Source organism: Haemaphysalis longicornis, unplaced genomic scaffold, assembly GCF_048455015.1.
Source record: "Haemaphysalis longicornis isolate Haplotype H1 unplaced genomic scaffold, Haemaphysalis longicornis Haplotype H1 scaffold_3, whole genome shotgun sequence".
Lineage (NCBI taxonomy): Eukaryota > Metazoa > Arthropoda > Arachnida > Ixodida > Ixodidae > Haemaphysalis > Haemaphysalis longicornis.
The window spans coordinates 155,873,737-155,899,338 of NW_027526335.1; the positions used below are offsets into that span (position 1 = coordinate 155,873,737).

Below are 25,602 nucleotides of genomic sequence, written 5' to 3' on the forward strand. Positions count from 1 at the left end.
TTGTAAAAACAATGACCGATACTTATGAATGAACTGAAATCTAATTGCTACTATTGCGAACAAAGTTCTAGTTGCGAAATGCGAAAGTATTGAGGTAGTTTATAATGGTGCCTCGGAAGGGACGTCTTTTAGTCGTCGCAAGACGTAAGCGCGAGAGAAGAGCAAAGCGTTCTACATTATTATCGCCGTTCTCCTGACCAGGGCTCCATCGGAACTTTCCAAAAAAGCAACAAGCCCAATCGTATGTTCCAGCCCATACGCACGGTCAAAATCAAGCAGGGAAGCCACAGAGACCTGGGTTTGATTTGGTCCCATTCCAACAACTGCTAGGATAGCCCTGGAGGCACCAAGGTCAAGGTGTGAAGCGCTCAGCCTACTCCTTCGTAAAGACAAGAAAGCATCAGTTGAAAAGCAAACTGAACAAGTAACGAGGAAGTAAACAGAGAGCGGTATTGACGTGGATAATCGGTGCAATGACCACAAACCGTGAAGCAGTTACTGCTCATAATACTATGATATCCTTGATGGCACCTGACCCGGAAACGGCAATGTCTTCAAGGTACAGACGAACCGACTTACGTGAAAAAAATGTAGTTATCCCTTATTCGTAGGAACCGGTAAAACACGAAAGTAAAATGTGCCTTCACAGGATCAGTTAAGTGTTTATTGTGCATCGATATGAATTTGTACATCACCAGCTATTTATATTTCGTCGGTAGGGCACCGTAAGTCGCATCAACATTAGATACTGAATAACACGCGCTGGAGCAGTGCGGAAATCCTACTGAAACCCCCAACGTTCGCAAACCGTGCTAACGAAACCGAACGGGTTGTCCGCAATTAGTTTCTTAAATTCACGGTCAGCTACAGCGAAAGGAACATGATTTGTGGGTTGGAAGCAGTCTTATAGGTGTGCTTGGGGAGTGACCTGCTGCTAGCGGGTCTCCTCGGCAAAGGTGCGACCACTGCGGTCCTGCTCTGTGGCGTGCACAGCATACGCCTGTGCTGCGACGAGCTCAGCTTGTGGAACGCGAGAGGCAGAGCTCGCAGCTTGGACCGTGAATGCGCGAAACTTGTTCCGCTTCCCGCTGGCGTCTCTCGTTGGAGTAAGGAAAGCAGTAAGCAGTAAGGAAAGCTACATTCGCCAGTTGGCGTGATTGCGTTTCCGCCTTAATGCAACAGTTTTCTTACGCGGGGCCCCGGTATTCCTACACCCTACCATCACAACTCGACTTAGGCTCCTATACGCTGCACTGTCGAGGCGCTAGCTATCGGCGCTCATTAGCGTCATGACGCATTAGTTCGCTTCACCTCTCCTACACGGCAGCACCATCTGAATAGATAATGTTATAGGCGAGGATATCAGGCGCATTCGTATAGCTATGCTGTCTTGATGAAATAGCCCACTCGGCAGGGCGTTTCACCTCTCCCGTGGCGGCCACAGCGATTGTGGGGTCGAATCCTGGCGCCGCCGAGTCCATGGAACGTTTTCTGGGGATGTCAATTCCTGTGACGGATATGACGTTTGCTAGGTCTTGCTGTACCGCGGCATCAAACACTTTCCTGTTACAAAACACGCTGCCGGGGATGGCATCATGGGTCGGTACTGTCATGAATTGCCACGACCGGTCTTAAAGATCTGTTCACGGGCTGGGGACACCATTGATAGAGGACGTGTTCAAAATGACGGTCTTGGCCTGGCACCAAATTATTTCACTAAAAATTTCAGAACCTTTGAAGCAAAGCTTATTATTAAGATGCAAACCCAGGAAGCGCGCCGTGGCACACAACTGGACGTCAAGCGAATGCCTCGTGCGCTAAATGTAAAACAAGCTCCTAGTACCGTTTTGCGGCTCCGACGACATCGCCACCGACTACGCTTCGGCCATTAACAGAACCGATTCGTGGCGCCCACGTCTTCCGCAGTAAGTCATCGTATAGTTTGTTCAAAAACGTGACGAATGAAGAGGGGACAAGGGGAAAAGTACGCAATCCTTCGTTTAACGACCAAAATAGTTACACAGGATGCTTTTGTAAGGAAAATGTTGGTGAATCCAAACCGTGTTTGTCTATGCTAGTTTGGAAGAAAGCACCAGTTTTCTAGAAAGACTGCAGCAACTCTAAGCTGTGCACTCCGTCAGCCTAACGTATGTGTTTGGGTTCTACGGCATGAATCTATGCATGCTGCTTGTCGTGCAGGGAGTACTTCTTTGGGTGGGTACCTGTTCAAGGTGCTAAACCTGAAAATGTGACCTTAGGTCTAACGTCCTAAACCACCAAACGTGTTAGACCTATCGTCCTGCGCGTAACAGCCTTACAGCATGCAGAGAAAACACATTCTCATCGTACGTCGAGCTTTGGCTAACAAGGGTCGATGTTCACCTCAGAAACTTGGGTTAGTCCAATATACGTCACGTCGTCGTACGCATTGAGTCACGTCGTCACTCTCTTGCACAGCAACCCTTTTGCAAGGAAGCCTAACGGGACTGTCGCCAAGCTTCCCAAAGAAACGTTTTATTTGTTGTCCACTTGACGCACGATCATCATCATCGCCAGAGAAAGTTGGCTTCTCTGCTGTGCGTTTTCGGTGGACTACAGACGATATCTGTGAAAGACTAAAAGCTTCGCTTTTAAGGGAAGGTACGCTCGGCCACTGTCAAGTCAGCGTTTGTAAAGAGAGAGAGAAAGAGAAACAACTTTATTTTTTTTCAGGAAAGCCAGTGGGATTTCCCTGCCCTTCTTTTCAGTCGTCGGCCAGAAGTCCTTGACCCCTGGCGGCTTCTTCAGGGTCTTGGATTAGTAATTGCTGCAGTACTTCTTCGGAGCTGAGCAGCGCCGTCTCCCATTGCTCCTCATTAAAGATGTTTATTTTTTGTGTATATTTTTGCTTTTGTGTGCATGCCCATATAATGTGTTCGAGGTCTGCCCCTTGGCCGCATGTCTTGCGAAGATCTCTGACTGTCCCGGGGTAGTAGTAGCTATACAGAAGTGGGTTAGGGAAAGTTCCTGTCTGGATTTGTCGCCAAGCGATGGCCTGTGATCTATTCAGATTGCCGTGTGCCTCTGCGTGCTTTTTCCTGCGGCATCTACAGCGGTACAAGATTTCTCTATATGTTGTGAGTGGGTCTCTGTCATCCGCTGTTTCATCTGGCAGTGTGTCCACAGGGGGTTGGGGGCTCGGTAGACTAGATCTCGAGCAGCCTCATATGCGACTTCATTGCCAGGCATTCCGGAGTGCGCTGGAGTTGATATTAAGGCGGTTTTGGCTTCAGGCTCTCGTTTTATGTCTTTAATAATACTGTATGCTGTTGCCGAGATGTATCCTCGTGAGAAGATTAGGATTGCTGTTTTCGAATCGCTAATTATTCTCTTTGCCTTTCCGGTGGCCATGGCGAGGGCTATTGCCGCCTCCTCTCCCATATGCGGGTATTTGGTCATAACCGTGCACGCTGTCACAATAGATCCCGTATTGTCCACGACTACACATATCATAGATTTTCTTTTAGATCCTTGTTGTAAGGCCGTATCTGTGTATGGGGTACCATCTCGTTTACCATATTTCTTGTGAAGAGCCTTCGCTCTCTGCTGTCTTCTTTCTTGGTTCCAATTTGGGTGCATGTTCCTTGGGATGCTGGCTATGATGAACGTTTCTCTGATTCTTTTGTCCATTTCTTCTTTGGGTCCCTCCTGCTGTGTTCTGGTTCTGATGTTTAGTTTGTCTAGGTTGTATCTGCCTGTTTTGCTCCTTGAGATTCTCTCGTGCTGTGCTAGTTGTTGGGCTTCTATGATCTCATCCAGCGCATTTTGTAGCCCAAGGGCCTCTAGGTTCTCATTTGAGGTGCTGATCGGAGTTCCTATGCCTCTTTTGTACGCTCTTTGGTTGCTTAGCTTGGTTTTTTATTCTGTTTTCAATTTCAGGAAAGGAGTCGTGTACGGAATTCTTGATATTATGTAAGCTTTTATGTCTCCTATAATATTGCCTTCCTTGAGACCGTAGTGCCGATTGGTTACCCTTAATATGAGCCTGATGGTCCAGTTTACGTTTCTCTGCAGGGCATTGACCGCTTCGGTGTTTGAGCCGTTGTCTTGTATACTGAGGCCTAATATTTTGATAGCGCTCACCGTCGGAATGGGTCTGCTCTGTGGGGTGAGCGTGATCATCTCAAGTTCCCTTGCCGTTTTTTGGTCGATTTTTGGCACTTCTTAGCCAGTAGTTCCGATTTCTCGGGGGAGCATTTCAGGCCTCTCGAAGATAAGAATTCCACAACCTTGTTTATAGCTTTTTGTAATGTGCTCTTTATGTTCCCATCCCTTCCTCGTGCCACCCATAATGTGAGGTCATTTGCATATATGATGTGGTTGAGCTTCTCAATTTTATTAAGTTCCTCAAAGAGGCCTATTATCGCCATATTGAAAAGAAAAGGTGATAAAACCGAGCCTTGCAGTGTTCCTCTATTAGTCATGCCGAATTCATTCGAATTGATTTCTCCATTCTTTATCTTGGCACTTCTGTTGTTGAGAAAATTTTCTACTTAGTTGAAGGCCTTTTCTCCGAGTCCTAGTTTATCGATGGAATTAAGTATCGCATTGGGGCTGACCCTGTCGAATGCTTTGGTGATGTCTAGGCCTAAAAGGGCTCTCGTGTCCAAGATAGATGTTCCTTCTCCGTCTAAGATTGCTTGTTTTAATTGTAGGAGTATGTCTTGCGTCGAGAGGTTTGCTCTAAAGCCAATCATCGTGTCTGGGTAAAGGCCGTTTGATTCCATGTGTTTGTTGAGTCTGTTTAGGATTATCTGCTCGAGGAGCTTTCCGAGGCATGATTTCAGTGAGATTGGCCTAAGGTTGTTAAGATGTAACCTTTTTCCATGTTTGGGAATCATTACTATGTTGGCTGTCTTCCATGTTTCAGGGAGTTGGCTCTTGTTCCAAACTTTATTGAAAATTTGATGAGAGTTTGGAACGCTTCGCAGGAAAAGCGTGTAATTGCTAGTTCATTCCGAGAGGAGGGGTGCGAGAACGGGTTAGGGGGAAAGAGCAAGTCCACGTGCCATCAAAAAATGATAAACGAACACGCTGGCTAGATCGAAGTTTACTTCGGCATTCGTCCATACAGCTCCACTGTACCTAGCAGCGTATGGATTTTGTATTGCCGTGCGCAACTATGTTGGCACTCACTGCCGCTCTTCCCCGAAATCGGAGGTTTTATTTGGAAAACTTAGTTTCCCTGCTCTAATCCCCGGAAAATTGTTTTTCTACACTTGCAATTGTGAACTGTGTTCGAGACGCAAAACTCTTAATTAGGAGTGACCACTGTCCACGTTTGAGAGGAGTAAAACTGCGCATGTACGTCTTTCGGATCAATTCCACGTCACATTTTGTGTCGTGTGCTACAAAACCTAACTTGGCATCCACCGGCACAGAGTGAAATGGCTGCGATTTTTTCTATTTGGAAACAAATAGGCCCGTATATAACACCATCTACAGCCGTCTTAGACTGCGAAGTCTCCTTTTTCCACCACAAGTCAAATGCCTCCCTGACGTTTTGTTGCGCCTCACATCGGTACCTAAGGGTTTCCTTGTGCTTTTCTTACAGCATACCGAAATTTCCAAATATCAGTGAGCAATTCTTTTGTGGGCTTACTACTGCCCTTCTCGCCTTCTTGCGCTGTAAAAGCAATGGGAGACGAAGGCGCGTCTACTTTCACGCATTGGTTTTGCTTTCCAGCATCCACCTTTGTTGCCCGAGTTTATCATAAATTATAGACACAACCATCATAAATCGGTATCAGTGTCTTTTTTACTGGCCACGCGATCGATGATTCTGTGCGTCATCGAAGTGATTAGCAGCGGAGATCTACTCTATAAAAGCATTGTAAAAACAAGTGCCCTGCCAAAATGGGGCTTTTTATTTGAATATGGAATTCAGCTTTTGTGCGACTATATCTCAACTGCGTTATTAGACGCGCAGTAGAGTGAAGGTGTGTATCGTTTTAAACACGGGTGAGGACTTCAACGCATTCTCCCATTCAGACACGAGGGCAGTTTTTTCAGAACGAACTGCAATGCCTGTAAAACAACATAGCGACGAAGCTTCCAACAGTTGCTTAGTAACCTTTAGCTGATTTCGTATCTAACCAAAAACTTGAAACAGGCTGAATTCATATGTACCCTCCAGAAAAAAAACGTGGTGTATTGTCTCACCCAAAACACAGGTGCCTTTCGCACAGCTAGTGAGCCAGCAACTTTACTAAATTTGAAAAAGTTGATGGACATTGCATGTAAAAACTTCCCTGTTCTGCTCCTTCTTAGCGTTATAAATTCAGCCTAAGCTGTTGCATTTTGAGGGAGTGCAAGAATTGCTTCGAAGACCTCATTCACAAAGTACGGCTGCCACTCAGATCACGTACCTACAACACACAAGTCTTCAGTCTTTCTAAATGACTTAATGCATTCATGCGCACCAACCTATTCAGCAACATCCCCATCATCTTTATCATTGTGACCACATTCATATAGCGCAGCGAGCTAGGCACTTTATCCCGACTGACATCACGAGATTTTGTTAAAGAACATTTTATCTCAGAATAAGCAGTTCACCGTGTTTTTGCTTTATCTCAGAGCATAAGGAACCGACGGCTCTGATTACCGTAACATGAACATTTTTCGAAATGAGTTGTTTGAAGATATGAAGCCGTTTCCCTGTACCTAACTCCTTGCCACTTGTGGCGTGTCGCAACAAAGAAGGACCCACTCAGGACCAACAGGACCCAATCGCACAGGACCCACTCACCACAATTGCACAGGCCAACACAGCCGCCGGTATGTCGCGCACAGTGGACGTTTATAGCTCAGCGAGCTAGCCTTACAAAGCGAATTGACTCGCCAAGGTACGCCCCGCACTCACAGCCACTGCCGCAACGACAATAGGAGGACTAAAAAACAAGGTAACCTGAAACGAGAAATAATAGAAATATGTGAAAATTGCAATCATTTTTGACCGCTGTTCCTGCTGCCAAGGTTGACAGCGTTCGTTATTTTGTCCCGATTAAATATCCGTGATAAGGGCCTGTTTGTAAGCTGGGGAAAAACAGCTGGAGAAGTATTTCTCCCTTCAAAAAACCAGAAAAGGTGTTTGGGAACGGCAGAAATAGAACCTCTCAGACAAGTAGTGTATTGCGAATCACTTTAAATCAATGCACTTTCTTGGATATTAAAACATTTTACTCATCGAGAATCAGAGACACAACCGTGTTCTACAAGTTTGTTAAAGACAGAATTACTGAACCAACCAGTTCCATCTTACGTCCCGCCTTTACTCCATTTGGCCAACGTTTTCTAATCGCCATAAACTCGGTAATTTTTCGCGAAAGCTTGTCTATCTACGCCAATGTCTTATTCCTTATTAGGCCTTCCTTTTCGCCTCATGCACTCAAGTAAACCAAATAACCTGGCTATGAACGTTTTACGCTAAATTTTTATTTCAACATTTCAATGCTTCCCTTAAGTGCAGTGAACATTACTTCCACTCGATATGTGCACAGCCCCCCATTTTTCCTCCTGCAACTTTGTCATGTTTCTATTAAGACCAAAAACCGCAGAGCAATAAAAAGCTATGGAAGTGGCACGACAAAGTCCACTCTGCATGAAAGTGCCCGCGACCACCAGACAGGCCCGCCCCAATAGGCGTCTCTACCATCTTTTGGAAGGCTGCTCTGTCCGGCACTGCTGCGTAAGACCTGCAATGGCTGATTGAGCGGGCCGACCGGATTGCGCCCGCCACTGGATTTATGCACTCATGGCCCACTCGTCGATACTGCTCAGCTATCACCAAATGCATAAATTTTTTCACCACCACCGACGATCAGAAAATTCCCAGCGTTAGCCACAAGCCTGTCAGTGCGCTTCCAGTCTCCGCAATGAACTATACGGAGGGTCAGAACACCACTAAAACGCGCACGCGCACGCTGAATCACACACAAATATGGGGGTGTGTGTCTGTGTTCGCTCGGCTTGTTACGCTGCTTGTCAACGCAGCCGAACAGCAAATAGCAGAGAGATCCGAAAGGACAACGTTATGCTCCACGCAAGCACAGATCAAGGGGATGGAAGCGCGACCTAAAGAAGTAATAACCAAATGGAGCAATATTTAACAGACGAAGTTGCGGACAGCGAATTCGAAAGAATCCTTGAATACAACATGAAAATGTTGGCTATACTCTCGAAGCTTGAAATGAGCATTGTGGAGTCCATCTCAAGCAATATAAATAGCCCACCGATTGCACCACTCCCACAGTGCAGCGCAAGGACAGATGAATTGGAGTTGGTGAAATTGCCAAAGCTAAAGCTTACAAAATTCGGCGGGAATATGCTTGAGTGGAACAGATTTTGAACACAATACAAGTCATCAGTTCACGACAGGCCTAACATGAGCAAACCTCAGAAGTTCAACTATTTGATGGCGTCATTAGACGGAAAGACAGCTGCTGAAATAGAAGGCTTACAGTTTTGCGGGGAAAAGAACTACGATCATGCAGTCCAATTGCTATTGGAAACTTAAGGAAGACACGACAAATCGGTGGATCTTCACAGGAACGAGCTGCTAAACATTCAAAAAGTGAAATCAATTAAGGATATTGAAGATCTTCGACGGCTGTACCAGGCGGTACAAGTGAACATGCGCGCCCTTGAATCCCTAGATGTAAAACCCGAGTGTTATGCACCAATGCTAATGCCAGTGTTGAAGAGGGCTATTCCAGCAGAACTGTCAGTAGAGTTCAAGTTAAAAGAGTTGTCGCAGAACATACGGAATAGGGAAGGGGAAGAAAGACAGCAAAACGAGACAACAGGAAGAAAAAGTGCAGAAGCACTAACCCGATTGCTTGAATTCCTTCGGCATCAAGTAAACTTAGGAGAGGAGACAGAAAAGGAGCAAACAACGGTCTCTCAAAAACAGTCAAAAGACAGCACGAGACAGTTTCGAACGACAACAAATTTTTACAGCTCATCCGAAAGAGTGTGCGTATTTTGCAAACAGAACAATCACACGACTGAGGATTGTCGGCGCAATATGCAAATGGAAGAGAAAAAAGCAGCACTAACAGCTAACCGGGCATGTTTCAGGTGCACACGGCCAAATCACACTGCGCGTGTCTGCAGAGCCAGCGTGCGATGCAAACAGTGTAAAGGAAGGCACGCGACATCAATGTGCAGTACAAAACAAGAAAAGAAAGCAGAACAACATGCCGCGATGGTACAGCCACAACAATCAACGGCCTGCACCATGCATGCCATTGAACGGCAGGAAAGACAGTGCGTACTGCTACAAACTGCGGTAGCTTGGATTGAAGGAGACTCCTCAGGCAACTACGCACTAATCTTAATTGACAGCGGCAGCCAAAGGTCATTCATCGCAGCTGGATGAGCAGAAGCAATTGGTGCAAAGATCATCAAACAAGAAAATTTGACGATTGGCTCGTTCGGCGGTAATGAAACGTTGAAGACCATGGATGTGGTGCAAGAAACAGTAGGGCTGGAAACCAAGAGATCGACCACCACAATCGAAGCACTGAAAGTAGACGTGATATCCAGTAATTGTCTGCCAGGACCCAGCAAAGACATCAGCGAAGAGATGAAGAAACTAGATTTGGCAATTGCCGACGACACCAGTAAAACAAGAACGCAAAAGTCGATGATAGGTTTGCTAATTGGCTCAGATTTTTATTGGGAATTCTTCACAGGAAAGATAAAACGAATAGGTGACAAATTAATGGCTGCGGAAACAACGCTCGGATGGGTAGTGCAAGGGCCATACCGTCAAAACAAGCTGAAAGGGACAACAGACCAGGCAGTCATGGTACTTCATGTCGAAGCTACTGATAAAGGAATACAGGACGAATTGCAGAAATTCTGGAATTTGGAGTCAATCAGCATCACAATAAAACATGGTCTACCAAGAAACGAAGACAAGGTGTTAAAGGGGTTCGAGGAGAAAATAACGATGGAAAATGGTCGCTACACAATAGGTCTGCCATGGAAAGAGAACGTAAACCTGGACACGAACAGAGAAATTGCAGTGAAAAGGCTACGGCAATTAACAATGAGGCTGAAGAAGAATGATGCTCTCAGTAGGTATGACGAGGCAATCTCAGAATATTTCACCTCTGGGGTAGCGGAAGAGGTACAGGAGGGAGCTGGAAAACCAAATAACCTTTGCTACTATATGCTCCACCACGCAGTCATACGGGAGGACCGAGCAACCACGAAAGTCAGAGTCGTTTTGAACGCGTCGCCAAGCTCGATGGAAAACAGATCGCTAAACGACAATTTTAAAGCCGGTCCAACGAGGACATACTGTCCATGCTTATAAACTTTAGAAAAGAAAATATTGCACTGATCGGAGACGTGGAAAAGGCATTTTTGCAGATCAGCATCCACGAGGAAGACCCAGACTCTTTGCGGTTTCTGTGGTGGAAACACGACGACCAGGGAAGACTAACTGACGAAATTCAGGCGTGGAGTATGACAAGAGTGACATTCGGCACTACACCGAGCACATTTCTACTAGCAGCCACAATTAAGCACCATCTAAAAGAAATGACTTCTGAATTTCCAGAAACAAGAAAAAGGCTACAGAGGGCAGTTTACGTCGACGACGTGATGCTCGGAGCGGAAACGGTCGATGAAGCCATCAAACTGTACAACGAAACGAAAATGGTGTTCGACAGAGCCTCGATGAACGTGAGAAAATGGGCGTCAAACGACAAGCGAGTAAATGAAGTGTTCGACGCAACCGAAAAGGCCGAGGGTGCGCACAAGGAGCTTCGGTCAAGCGGCCAAACGAAGTTGTTAGGAATGATATGGAAACACCACGAGGACGTTCTGTGCTTTCTAGTGGAGAAATGGGTGTCAGAACTAACAATGCTCCCACTGACTAAAAGAACGATGCTGCAGGCAACGCTAAAATATTTGATCCACTTGGACTATTATCGGCATTCACCATACGAGCGAAAATAGGTTTCCAGAGCCTATGGAAACTGGACGCAACATGGGATGATCCTTTACCTGCTGAAAAAAACAAAAGGTGGAGAGTTTTAATTGAAGAGGCATTAGTGATGAAGCACCTGCAAGTGCCCATGTGCTATGCTGAAAATCAAGGTATGATACAAGACTCAACGCTGCACGTCTTTGCCGACGCAAGCCCCCTAGCATAATTTTTTTCGTTAACGAGACTTTTTTAATTTTTTTCGTTAACCCTAGAGTAATTTTTTCGTTAACGAGACTTAATTAACTAATTGTAATTAATTATCTAACTCGAGAAATACTGTCCTAATCACTAAAGTGTCAATGAGGCACTTGTAGGTAACCACGAGGGGCATCTAACTGCGGTATTTTCAGCGATGAACTAATTGCGTACACATTTATTCTGACTGATAAAGAAAACCCGCGAAATATGAAAAATACCACCTGACGGCGCCTCCGCGCGCACCGTAAAGCAACGCCCTCAAACAGGCTGCCTCTGAGTTAGCCAGAATGAAATAGACAAAAGAAAGAAAGAAGAAATCGCGACCGAGTTTGTTCCTTATCTGCACACGCGTCCCGCGAATCTTGCTGCTGCTGCTCCTTCCATGCATGCTATTATCAAGGTGATGCGCTGTCTCTTCGGGCGGGTAACACGCAAAGCAGTTGCTTTCAATCAGCTTTGTTTGGGGACGCTGCTTCACAATGCGCGCGTAAGCGTCGTCACGTGGTATTTTTCATATTTCGCGGGTTTCCTTTATCAGTCAGAATAAATGAGTACGCAATTAGTTCGTCGCTGAAAATAGCGCAGTTAGATGCCCCTCATGGTTACCTACAAGTGCCTCATTGACACTTTAGTGATTAGGACAGTATTTTTCGAGTTAGATATTTAATTACAATTAATTAATTAAGTCTCATTAACGAAAAAATTACTCTCCGCTTCTTCACAGTACTGCAAACATTATGCACTAGGTTTTCTTCGAGTTACGTGACTTCTCTTTTTTTAAATCTTGGTGCATGATAGCTGGGACACCCTGTATATATATATATATATATAGTTGAGAAAATGGTAGACGCACGATTAAACACGAAATCAGTGGTTTACTGACGTTTCGACTGGAGGACCAGTCTTCGTCTTGAGTAACATACAACGTAGAAGCACGCACGCTTACATAGGTTCAGAAGGTGTGCTACAGTGCACCCTTGTTAAGAACACTTGCGGGTTGGGGCGAGGAAACAGGGAAGGGAGGGCACTATACATGTGCGTACACACTTTCGCACCGTTCTGCTTTTCACAAACTCTCCACAGCAACTAAAATGAAGAAAGAAGATGCGGTACCGCAGACGACAAACTCTTTCCTAAAAAGCCCAGCAATATGCAAGGTCGCTCATAAAGAAAAAAGAAGACAGGGTAGGGAGCTGTTGAAAAACACTTTTCGTAGGAATTACACGAATAAATGAATTGTGCAGGGAACGTCTCGACACACGAAATGCAAAGTACAAGAACGACAACTACCGAACGGAGACCGCCGGTGACACATTCACTTCTGAAAATAGCAATTACCGGTGGTGTGGAGAATGTCAGGGCAGTTTAAGAGTTCACAGAAGTCACAGAAGAGCGCACGTGCCAGCAACGCAATCAACTATTTAGCTAGGTTGGAAGTAGCTAGGTGTGTTCTGCATGGAAGCAACTATTAAATCGGTCGCCAGTAAGGGTTTTTGTTTTTAATCGTGCGTCTACCATTTTGTCAAGTATTTCTTCTGGCTGCTCGAGAAGTTGCTTCTGCTGCTTATATATGTATATATATATATATATATATATATATATATATATATATATATATATATATATATATATATATATATATATATATATATATATATATATATATATATAATAAATAATTACCCGCCGCGGTGGCACAGTGGCTAAGGCGTTGCGCTGCTGAGCACGAGGTCGCGGGTTCGATTCCCGGCCGCGGCGGCCGCTTTTCTGATAGAGGCGAAAAGCAAAAACGCCCGTGTGTACGAGATTTCGGCGCACGATAAAGATCCCCAGGTGGTCAAAATTAATCCGGAGCCCTCCACTACGGCGCGCCTCATCGCCTGCGTTGCGTTGGCGCGTTAAACCCCACAATCAATCAATAATAAATAATAATAAATTAGGTTCACTAACGTTCCAGAAAGAGGACATCCTTTTGTCACAGGACTTCATTTGTCCTCTGAAGAAAAGAAACTGTCTACCTGAAACGTTAGTAAACACATTTTACGTTTTCCTCGTGTGCATCGATCTTTACTTACGTTATCTTCTGCCGCTCTTCGTAAGTTTTTGTTTCCAGACAATATATATTGTTATGCCGCGGCTGAACGAAATGCACGAACCATGGTGGATAGCGCAATAACTCAATGAGCGGCCATGATGGCACGAGCCAACGAAGGCTATAATATAATCGGTACGTCGTAGTCTTCATGTGGGCATTCAGCCGTTGGCCACTGCGTACTTCTTAGTTTCTTAGTTGACGTGCAACATATCCCCCCCGGTAGAAGGCCACCGTTCCGGTTGAGGCCGCAGACAATGAAAGTCAGCGCAACAATGAGAGTTGACATGATAATGATGAGTCAGAATGTCATTGCCGCCGCGGATGAAGACGAAGAGTTGCGTGAATACTGGCCCAGAACAGCGATGCCTGAAGTGCTCAAGGAGAACCGTTGAGGCGCTTGAAGACACACCAGACTTAAGGGTGGGGGACTCATGGCAAACTGGTCTCGGCTCTTCTCCTCTTCGTCTCGGCTGATATCGTCTTGTCTCTCCAAGTCACGCCAGGGCTGGGGTTATGGGGAGCGAGACATCGTCGTGCTGGTGCTGCTTGCGGCAGTGCTGCGGCTCGGCACGGCTGACGTAACCACCATGGCTACTTTAACGCCGATATTGTGCAGCGCTGAGGGCCAGGATGGGGATGAAAACACAGCAGCATTCGCCAAAATTTTACGCGGCTGCAGAACAAAATTCACGATTGATTTTGATTGATTGTGGGGTTTAACGCGCCGACGCAACGCAGGCGATGAGGCGCGCCGTAGTGGAGGGCTCCGGATTAATTTTGACCACCTGGGGATCTTTATCGTGCGCAGAAATCTCGTACACACGGGCGTTTTTGCTTTTCGCCTCCATCAGAAAAGCGGCCGCCGCGGCCGGGTATCGAACCCGCGACCTCGTGCTCAGCAGCGCAACGCCTTAGCCACTGAGCCACCGCGGCGGGTAAAATTCACGTACCATGGTGGACGAAGCGACGATCTAATGAGCGGCCATGATGACAGGTTTGAGGTCATTGCGTGAGGCATTCGTCCTGCAGTGGACGCGAGTAGGCTGCTGCTGATGATGATCACTATGATACGAGCGAATCAAGGTAAAGTTACATTCAGCACGTCGTCGTCGCCACTCAGGCTTCCATTGCGCCGTGCGCCATTGCCTACTTCGTGGTTGCCTTGTCATCGTCATCATCATCATCATCAGTCTATCTACACCCACTGCAGGGCAAAGGCTTCACTTATGGATCTCCAGTTATACTGGTCCTGTGATAACAGCGGCCAATTTATTCCCGCAAACTTGTTGGTCTCATCTGCCAATCTAACTTCCTGCCGCACCCGGCCACGCTTGCCATATCTGGACATCAAATCTGTTACCCTTAATGAACAACGGTTACCTTGCCTTCGCATGACTTTCCCTCCCAGACCCGTTTCGTCTTCTAAATTTCTGCAAATATGTCCTTAACACGCTTTTGTTCTGTGATCCACTCCACTCTCTGTCTCTTAATGTTACACCTATCGTCTTCCGTTCTTTTGCTCACTGATTAGTCTTCAATTTAAGTGAAACCCTTATAATAAGCCCCCAAGTTACTGCCCCGTAGGTGAGTACCGGTAAGGTGCAGCTGTCCTGCACTTTCTTCTTATGGGACGATGGTAGGCTGCCATTCATTATCTGAGAATGTCTGCAGAATGTACTCCACCCCATTCTTATCCTTCGCATTATCTCTGCCTCATGGTTGGGTTCCGTGGTCAGAACTTGGCCTAAGTAGATATATTTGCTTACCACTTCCACTGCATCGCCACCTATCTGAAACCGCTGTGCTGTCCCGAGGTTATTGATCATTACTGTAGTTTTCTGCATAATTATTTTCAGGCCCACAATTCTACTCTCTTTGTCCAGTGCGGAAAGCATGCTCTGTAATACGTTCCCCGAGTTACTTAGCAAGGTAACGTCATCAGAAAATCTGAGGTTACTGAGGTATTCTCCATTAACCCTTACTTTATGGTGTACCCAATCCGATGTTCTGAATGCTTCTTTTAAACATGCTGTGAATAACATTGGAGAGATTGTGTATCCTTGTCTGACGCCCTCCCTTGTAGATATTTTACTGCTCTCCTTATGGAGGATGATGGGAGCTGTGGACCCATTGTAGATATCCTCTAGTATTCTTACATAATGCTCGTCTCCACCCTGGTTCCACAATGCCTGAGTGACTGCTGAGGTTTCTACCTAGTCAAATGCTTTCTCATAATCTATGAAGGCTATAAATAGAGGTTCAGTATACTCAGCGCACTTCTCTATCACCTGATTGATCGTGTGAGTATGGTCCATTGTTGAATATCCTTTACGGAACCCTGATTGTTATTCAGGTTGACTGAAATCCAAGGTTGCACAAATTCTGTTAGCAATTACCTTGTAGAAGACTGGCAGTAAGCTTATCGGCCTGTAATTTTTCAAGTCCTTCATGTCACCTTTCTTAAGGATTAGGATGATGTTCGCGTTCTCCCAAGATTCCGGAACACTTGCGGTCATTACGCATTGCGTGTACAGGTTTGCCAGTTTTTCAAGTAGAATTTCTCCGCCATCTTTCAAGAGGCCTGCTGTAATCTGATCCTCACCTAGGTGCTTTGCCCCCTTTAAATTCGTTGAAAGCCTTCCCCACTTCTTCTGTCACTACTGGTGGGATGTCTACCTCCTCTGAACTACTTTCTAGTTCAGTTTTATCCTGGATGTCGTGCAAGTGCATGTTCAGGCACCTTTTCTCCCAAAAAAGAGGAAGAGCAGTGCACGCCCTCTCAGGTGTACTGCTCCCACTTTTTCTTGTTTTAGCGATTGATGACGTATAATTTCTATTAAGCTGGTCGCATTGTAGTGCACGTTTCTCTCGACACGTATCTTTGGAAGCATGCTGCAATGTTTTGTACTTCTTACTCCCATGAAGGCTGGTCCTCCAGTCGATACGTCAGTAAACATCCCACTTCTTTGTTTTTTATTTTTTGAGACGGGCGTTTGCAGCCCCGTTCGGGGGATTGGCAACTGCGAACACGCTATCCGCGCAGTAGCTACTCCAGCGGACCGCAAGAAATTCGATTCTCCCCGCACGGTACGCCTTGAGTAATCTTGGTGACGATATTGGGGGCACCGTGGAACCCGAGCCCCCAACTTAAGCTGTAACCTACCGTGGTGATGTGTTTAGAGGTGAAGGGTTCTTCAAAAGAAAATGATGCGCTATATCGAAAACATTGAACGTACCCAGAGCACACGGCATCTTTTCGCATTACACAATATTATCAAAATTGACCGTCTTTATGGTTTCTGTCTACTGCAGAAAATGCTGTTTTCGTCAACATCCTCAATTTCCTTCTTAACATCACTAGCAGACTGGCATATCACAGCACCACAATAAACACACGTAATCCGGCTTTATGGCATATACCTCAGTTTCGAACAGATTATAAGTGGAAGTCGTTATCGCATAATCTCCCATTATTACTCAATAAATATCGACATACAAAGATAGCTAACTAAAAAGAATTACGGAGCTTTTTCACTCAGGTGAACTGATATTTTAATTAAGTACAAGGTTGTTTGTTTCGTGCTATTCATGTTTTCGCTATCCTGTACTTGTAACGGTTACATCGTAATTTAGGTATGCCTTGTGTGTTTGCTCGTAATGTTTATGTTCAGATTTCATTTTTCTCTTCGTCATTGGTATAAAGCGTTACTAGTATTTGTTATTTCTTATACTGTACCTGTAGGAAGAATGTAGATGCACTGTTATCTTTGCACATCTTGTAACTTACATAGCTTATGCTTCATTGTCCGTGGTACTTTCCTACAGTTTGTATGATATGCTTCTTGTGTTACTCTACGTGATTAAGTAATCAGAATTTCATTACACTTTTCTTTGCTTGCTGCCATTGCCTTGTGTGTGGTTTCGAGGGCTTTGTCAAGCTGCTAAGGCAGCTTATACTCGGAAAACCACACCAGTTTCTGGAAAAATAAACTCGAAAATCTGGAAAGTCGAAACCACTAACGGTGGCTGTCAGAGCCCACGTCAAGCTCTGGCGGATGGGCTCCCGGTCTGTTTACCAAGAAGGGAGCTCCGGGACTTCTCTTGATATCAGGGTAACCCCAGCACAGAAAGTACTCCCATTTCCTGCTTTCATACTATGATATATGGTATTTTCTAACCTCCCCCCCAAACGTGACCGGTCCCTGTAAATGGGCAGCACCAAAGTATCTTTTCCCCCATTGACATCCTTAACCTTTCCTGAACCAGAAGATTACTCCAGATTTCTTTTTATGGAATGCCGTGATACAGCCCACGCTCTTGCAACGAAATCAGTGTTCTTGGTTATGTTCTTGGAGACACAATTGGGAAATCACATAAGGCTAAAAACCTAAGGACTGGTGAAGGTAAGCGACAAGCAGCAGGCCACATAGCTTCTAGCTCAAACTCGAATGCCTGATATGGACACCAGGGTCACATCCTCCCTGGAGCCTCAACAGCTCGCGGGGCGTTATCTGTGAGCCAGATCTGCTGAACGAAACAGATGCGCATCTCCCTGAAGGCTTGAAGGATCAGGGCATCACTACCGGGAGGCGCATCACCATTCGCAGAGACGGCAAGGAGATTCTCACCCAGCACATCATCTTTACCTTTGACCACCCAGAACTCCCCCAACCTAGAAATGCAGGCTTTATCCTGTGCTCCACCCGTCCCTACATCCCGAACCCACGGCCCTGTTTTAAGCGCCAGCGGTTCAGGCACTGTACAAACTCTTGCCGTGTACCTAACAACCTGTGCAACATGCGCGGCACATGGTCATCCCACTGACCGTTGCCCATCCAACAGCGCCACCTGATTGAACTGCCGGGGGCCACATGTGGCATACTGCCGCAAATGTGAAAATTTTCAACTAGAAAAAAGATCAGCAACCTCAAGGTCACTGAGAACATCACCTTCCAAGAGGCGGGGAAGATTTTCGCCTCTTCTCCCCTGGGGAAGTACGCCTACGCAGCTTGCCAGGGGGGAGGGTGGAGCGGCGCCTGGTTTCCACAGGGACCCCGTTCAGCGAGTATGACCTGGTCCCACTCCAGCCCCCCGCTGGGTTGCCTCATGCAGCCCAACCCGTCACCACACCGGTTGCTGAGGCAGCAGCGGTTGTGGGGCCAACCGCCGCCGTCGGGACCGATGCCGCTCCCGCCCCTGCTTCCCTGTCCTTCCGTACATTGGAGGGTGCGGACGGGGTGGACACGGGGGGCCTGCATCGGCTCCCACACCCACCGCACTCCCCGTGCCACCTGTGGCGGTCCTGACGCCGTCGGCGGTGGCGGCTCAAACGAAGGGCACCCGAGTGCTGCCAAGTCCAGGGGGGGGGGGGGGGGGGTCAGGCACCCCCGTGACATCTGACGAGGAAATGGATACCAGGCTGTTCATGACTGTAACTCAGCAGAAGGAGCGCCCTCTGACGTCCCAGTCCGCAGAAACGTACAAAAAGCCATTTCCGAGAGTATAAGCCCCGAAAGACCACACATGAACACGCACACACAAACTCCAGTCATTCTTAAATGTAAATAATGGGAACAGAAAACATCATTCAGTGTAACTGCAGAGGCCTCCATAAAATCCTTGATGGTGTGTATGAGATGATGCATGCTAATCAACCAAGTGTCATGTGTCTCCAAGAAACACACCTAGCCACGAGAAGTCAGCCCGGCGCACGAGCTATTCCCTCAGCATCTCCGTTGCATCTAGGTGTTGCCTTTGTCGTCTTGCTGCATGCTCCGAAGAACCATGGCGATGATCTTTTCCACACCTTGCACAAAGGGGAAGCGACCACAATCCAGCATATCCATGAAGCAAAATAGCAGCGGCCTCGTGCGCGTAGCTGCCAGGAATCATGGGCTTTATTTTGGACCGTACATATCCCGCTGCACTGATCATCGAAATGCCCAGTCCAGTCTGCAATAAAAGCTTCCATTTCGCTACGAACTTGGTCGGCGGGCAGCAAGCTCCCAGAAGGAAAGCAGAACGCAGAAGCGTCGACCGATACGTATACAAACGTTCAGATTTCCTACAGAGTAACGCGAAGTGTTAAAAACAAGGTGGGTATATAGTCCTTGTGAGCCAGGAACGCAAATGGTTTGATTGTATTTTCCTACACCACCAATGCTCTTAGGCGTAGACGGCTTTTTAAGCCAGACTTTTAAAGCCAAGCCTTCGAACCATGGGCTTAAGCGCTGGAAACATTCGGATATAACAATTAAAGATCGCGCCGCAATAGCTGACAGCCTGTTGATCTGTCTTTTCCCACTGCACAAAATTAAGGTCTCAGATTTATTTCACCCTTAACAAACCAAGAGCCGCCATTTCGGCCTCGGTCTCCGCGCCCATAGCCAGACGTTGATACAGCAACTGTTAGATAAAAACTACATTTGTTCTCTCGTTGGCTCCCTACCTGTTTTCTTCGCAATGCGGGTCAGACACAGACTCCTTTATTCTGTTTTCACGCTCGACTCTTTTTTGTACGGATCAATGCTTGTTCGTATAGTTATTTCGCTTGATTGATTGTCTACCCGACATTGTTATGTCTGCGTTTATTCTAATACGCATTTGTAGTATTTACTCAGACTCGAGAGAGTGTTACTGTCAAGTGAGCAGTTTTTCTATTACTTCAATTTTCTTGTACTGTTTAGCAACCTTGCTGTCATCAGGTATTTATATTTGCAGTGTTAATCTGTTGATAGGAAGTGGTCCAGTAGTTATAGACTGTAAAATTTCACTCTGAACCAGTGCCATTGAGTACTGCGAGCTGCCACCCGGTATATTAAACATTAGTGTCTACGCATCAGATATGAAAATGAGAGCAGGGATAGCCAGCGCCTAACTTAAAAACTGCAGGACGCTTCATCCCTTGAAGGCGGGTTTCGTGCAAGCCTTGTAGGCAAAACTAGGCCCGCCTTTTGCGGGTCTTCTTAAGCTGGAAACCGTGGTTTGGGCGATGTGCCCCCGATTTACACTGTGCACGTCATCGCAAGCTGGCTGCACCATGTCCCTGGTGAGGCGGTCTTTGTTCAGGTGACGTAAATTCCCGTATACCTCAGAGCACCAGGAAAAATTGGAGCGAGGTGTCTTTATATGCTTGTAACTGCTATTTTTCCTACCGAAGCCCATCTGCTGTGACCTTGTACCCTCTGCTCTGACCTCGTTCCCTATCTGTCCACGGTGCGCGTCCCCGAAGCTTTCAAAGCGCTCTGTCCTCATCTCTACATCCAGCGCACTCCTCTCCCTGTACTTGCTTTGTTCTCCTAGCTGGGCGGCCTCCGATACCTTCTTGTCGATTCATAAAACCGGGCAGACATGCTTAACATAAAATATCAGAGAATGGCATTGAATTCTAAGCAACAGGTTCCACTGTACAACCATCGGCTGTGATGAGCTGCAGTTGGTTGACGAACTTCCTGGGCACCCATACGCCAGAACAGGCAAAACTAAAGCTGGCGGTGAGCCTGTCTGGCCAGCAGTTGTCTTTTTCAACAAAAAAGAAAACGCAAGGTTTATTTATTCGCATTCTCTCTCTGTTACACAGTAGCACCAGCAGGGTTAGACCTCCGGTCAAGTTATTGTGCAGGGTTAACTTGATTGCGGGGTTTGATGAACGAAAAAACAACATAAAATGCGAATTGCCAGAAAAAAAAGACAGAACAGCGCAGAAAAGACGCTCAGCGGGACTGAGTGGACTAACTTTATTCAATGGCACGACATTCACTGCGAACAAGGCTGCCGTGCAGGAGCCAAAGCGTCTTTTAAGATTTTTTGGTTTTAATTTCTTGGTCAGTGCCTTCTTTGTCATTCACAGGAACTAAAAGTAATAGAGTTTAGAGATGCCAGTAAAAGGCGAAAGGCGCGTATAGTCGGGACTTCCATTGCTTCGATTTTTTCTTCGCAAGTTTGCAGTTGCGTTTATGTCGCCCATACGAGGAAAATACAGTCAGAGACTCCACGCTCATATCCCCTAAACCGTATTCCACCCTGGTCGTCCCCCGGTGGTCATATGAGTTTAGAAAACAGGTACAGCGCGAATAAAAACAAATACACACAAAGCCGTCCCGTCGTTTTTCCGTGTCCTTGTTTCTTTGCGCGGTACCTATTGTTTAACATGAACTACCAACTCGCACAACAGTAAACGTTGTAAAGGTCATTTAGGAACACATTCTGGTCCAACTTGCTACAGTTTTGCTGAACCCTGCTAACTTATATAGAAAGCCTCTGGATCTGTTAAATCTGTTAACGGTGTGTGGGAATATTCTGTTCCCGGGTAGCTTCAAGCTTCGCAGAACTGGTGCTACACAAAACGTTAAATTAATGTGCCCATAGACGGCGTTTTCCCTCTAAACCGTCCTAAAAGACATATGACTACCCATCTTGGCGATAACACGCGTGTAGTGGAGTTAAGAGTACATGTCACGATATTAAAATTGAGGCAATAGGGGAAAACATTAAACCTTGCTGAGGCTGGAAGCCATACTATTGCCATCAACTCCACCATTCCACCGTTAGGTTACTAACTACGAACTGTAGAGTTCTTTTATCAGTTGCTGAAAAGATTAGCAAGAAAGGTGTGGAAAGGGAACTAAACAAAAGGGACAGTGGCGTTGTACCACAAGGGATCGCAATGTCACCGCTGTGTGCACTTCTTTAAGAGAGCACAACGTGAACAAAGATATGCTACTACAGATATTATGACGAAGATAGGCACAGCACGAGTGCACCAGTAGGTTACACGCACGGCAAGAAAGGTGTAGAAAAGACACCAAGCAACAGCGACATGACAAATATAACTTGGCGCTTTGCTGTACTTTCAAGTTTTTTACGTCGTATACTGAGGCAAAAAGCGTCTCTAAATGGCTGTTGGGCATTGCAAAGGCAAACACATATTTTCTTCCTCTTACCAGGTGCCACAGCTGAGGATAAAAAATTCTATTTTATTCAGGCAGCACTGACTAATCAGCGCGTTCTAAGTTATCTATGTTCACGCATAGGTTATACATACCTGGAGACTTCAGGTGACGTGTACGTTTGATGGCGTGTTGGCGAGCGCTGATCCCGGTCGACTGCACGTCTGCAAGGCCTTGACCAGAAATGTTCAAAGACTCTCTAGAGCCCCATCAATGCGGTTCGTTCCGAATGTGTATATCAGCTTTACGATTGTCGTCACTTGTCGCCAGCTGCAGGGGCATGCAAAATAAAACGCCAGCAATGCACGAAGCAAATGCTGAGGCGTATGCGTATTTTGGAATACCAATATGCTGTGCTACGAACCTACACGCGACGTGCATTTGCTTTTACCACCTGCCAACCTGTTGCATTTCCCGTCATACCAAATGGGATCAGTCGCCTCTGGAGAGAAGGGTAACCAGCTTCCGCCGAAGTTTAGACAAAAATTGGCGGTTTACACTGCATGGTCAAGGCTGGAGAAACAGCAGAGCGGCCGCCCCCCCCCCCCCGCTCCGTTCGTCGGAGACCCGGCTGTTACATCATCATTATCGTCATTGTCGTCACCATCGTCATTATCATACTTTTCAGTTCAATAGATCTACTTGAAGACCAAGGCCTCCCCATCAACCTCCAATCGCATCTTTCCGCACCGCTCGAGTCCATTCCGAATTCCCTTTTCCCTCCTTCCATCGAGTAATTGACTTCGTTATTTTCTAGACCCATCTGTGAGGGTCCACTCTTTCACCCTTTGTGACTCCTTGAGCGACGGTTTTAAATCCTGGTTTTGCGCTCCTAAGCAACAAGAGCCATTAAAATTGTAACACTGCACGCGTTTTGTATTGTGCTCGATAAGTATTTTGTGTTCTCACGACTGCTTGAGCGTGATGGAAACTCTAATGTTACGTTTTCTCCTTCAAACAAACTCCCGTGAACAACATCCTTGGAAACATTTCATGCAAGACGTATACCATTAGCATATTTCCCTCCGAATTTTCTTATTCCTCCCTTCTAACGAGATACTTGCCTTCGACCTTTTTCTAGGCCAGTCTCTCGGTGTCCACTCTGTCACCCTGGTAGTCCACTGATGGTAATTTCGCCTAATAACGTGGCCAGCACAAGTTAATTTCCTTTTCTTTAATTGAAGTATGATCCAGGAAGCTTGCTTCCTGTAATAATTGTTACTCCGACTTTGTTGCTTGGCCTGTTGAACCGACCTAAGTTTACATTGAAGTTGTTAAATAAGACGCCAAGTTTCTACTACATATGCCACCTCACATTTCTTTCCAAATTTACCGCTGAAAGTTCTTCATGACTAGATAGCCCGGACCGTTTTGTCCGCACCCTTCCACATCTCTCCGAAAGCGTACCGCGTCAGCACGAGCTGGAAGCCGCGGCCGTGTCTAAAGCCAACGCCCGTGCTACCAACCCAAAGGAAATGCAGGGTGTCCGGATTGCGTTGATAGCTCAATTGGATGGACGCCGGTTAAATAGCGCCGGTTTCTTTCCAACCCCGGGAAGCGTTCTTTTTCTTTCTAATTGGCTGCACATGTCGTTCTCCACTGCTGCTATGCCGTACCCCTCGGGCCGATGCTGTGGCGCAGTGGTAAGGTTACCGGTTTCACGGCGTAAAAGACCCGGGTTTTATTCCCGGGACCTCCCTACCCCGATCTTTTTTTTATGCCTCCATGTTTTCTGTATACGCCAGATGAATTTGTGCCGTCTTCAACTCCTCTGCTGTTAAAAACGTTTCTCGGAATCTTTGTTCGGTTCATTTCTAACGGCCCAAATAATTCTACTGCCAGCAGACGTTCGAGAAAGAAAGTTAGCGGCAACAAATGTGTTGTTTTGTATATTCATGTCTTGTCTGAGGAAATGAAAAACGTGGACACAGTGTAAATGCCAGGGCAGCATTTAGTGCTTCCTAGAAGCTGGCTACTTCTGCAAAGGCGAGTATGAAGATAGGTGCAGGAAACACTGGATGCCATAAACCAATCGTCGGCAAAAAGTTTCATGCGATCAGAGGATTGTCTATCAGGTCCTACAAAAGTGTTGGTCAGCTTACATCGCTCAAAACAGCAGGTTTCCAGACAAGCGGTGGAGGTAGAACAACAACGTCTGGAAAATCAGTTATTGTTTTCTTGCAATAGATCGGAAGTCTTGTGTGTGCAAACCATGGCCTGAGATGTGCGGGGGGATAGGGTGGCAAATGAATCAAACTTATCTAGTGTGTTTCTGGATTAGGTAGCTTAAAAAAGCTTTTCCTATATAAACATCTCGTTCAAGTATACTTATAACCTCCGGGATGGAAGACTCAATCGTAGGACAGAGAGAAATTACCTAGGAGTGGGTTCAAAACAGAATTTTTATGTCACCTACAACAACTCGAAGATGAAACAACAGTGGGCCTCCACGATTATCAGTCCCCGGTCGCCCACGGACTGCCCGAGACGCGATCCGGTGGTCGAGTTTCCCATGAATTCCTATGGGACTTCCGGTCTGAACGCAGTCCTCGGACTGCCCGGGGACCATCTACGACTGGTTAATCGAGGAGATGAGTGACGGTGCCGAGGCATTGTAGGCATTGCGGCTACAATCCTGCCTTTGGCAAGGCTAGCATATTAGGCCGGGAAGTACAAAAACCCGAAGAAAAATTTTCGGGGATTCGTATACAATAAAGGGGGAAACAATTGTGTCAGTGACACGGCATTCCTCCTGCCTGGCGAAGAGATGAGCTTTCTAAACGCTGTGGTTTCTTGATACGATTTCGTTCATGCGATGCATGACTCTTCATGTATGCGCAATCTGTTTGCCGGAAAGTATTTCTAGGCGTTCGACGGCCTTCTTCATTGAGTTGTTTGTGTCAGCTTGTCCCGTCGTTTTCTTTTAACAGTGTCCTGTGCTTACCGCTGGTTTGTCTTCCATTTTATTAGGGCAGTCTTTTCAGTAAACCGTTTAGTCCTTCTGGCACGTAAATAGTTCGGAATTGCTAGTTTTACTGGATAGCCACGTATTGGCTAGAACTACCACGCCAGCACAGGACGAGTCAATTAGAACAGATGACCTCTCACGCTTCTTGAGAACGCTTCGGATGTTTGTGTAGATAAAAAAAAAATCGCTCTTGGATTTGGCCTCTGCGGCCGGGGATGGTTATGCAGAAATTGATCGGATGAAGTAAGTCAGCGCTGGGTGAGCAGCTAATGTTATTTGCGAGCGGGGCCGAACTATGTTGTTATATTTTGCAAATGCTATCGTTTTGCGGACAATGCACATGAACGAT

At 46.3% G+C, this 25,602-nt stretch overlaps 1 long non-coding RNA gene across 1 annotated transcript in view; it reads right to left on the reverse strand.

Annotated features, from left to right (window-relative positions):
* The window catches only part of LOC144173479 (uncharacterized), a 29,517-nt gene extending 6,729 nt beyond the window's left edge, over positions 1-22,788 (reverse strand). The window contains exon 1 of the long non-coding RNA XR_013323290.1: positions 22,381-22,788. This is a non-coding gene — a long non-coding RNA (uncharacterized LOC144173479). The remainder of the gene's footprint in view (positions 1-22,380) is intronic.
* Between the last annotated feature and the right edge of the window lie 2,814 nt (positions 22,789-25,602).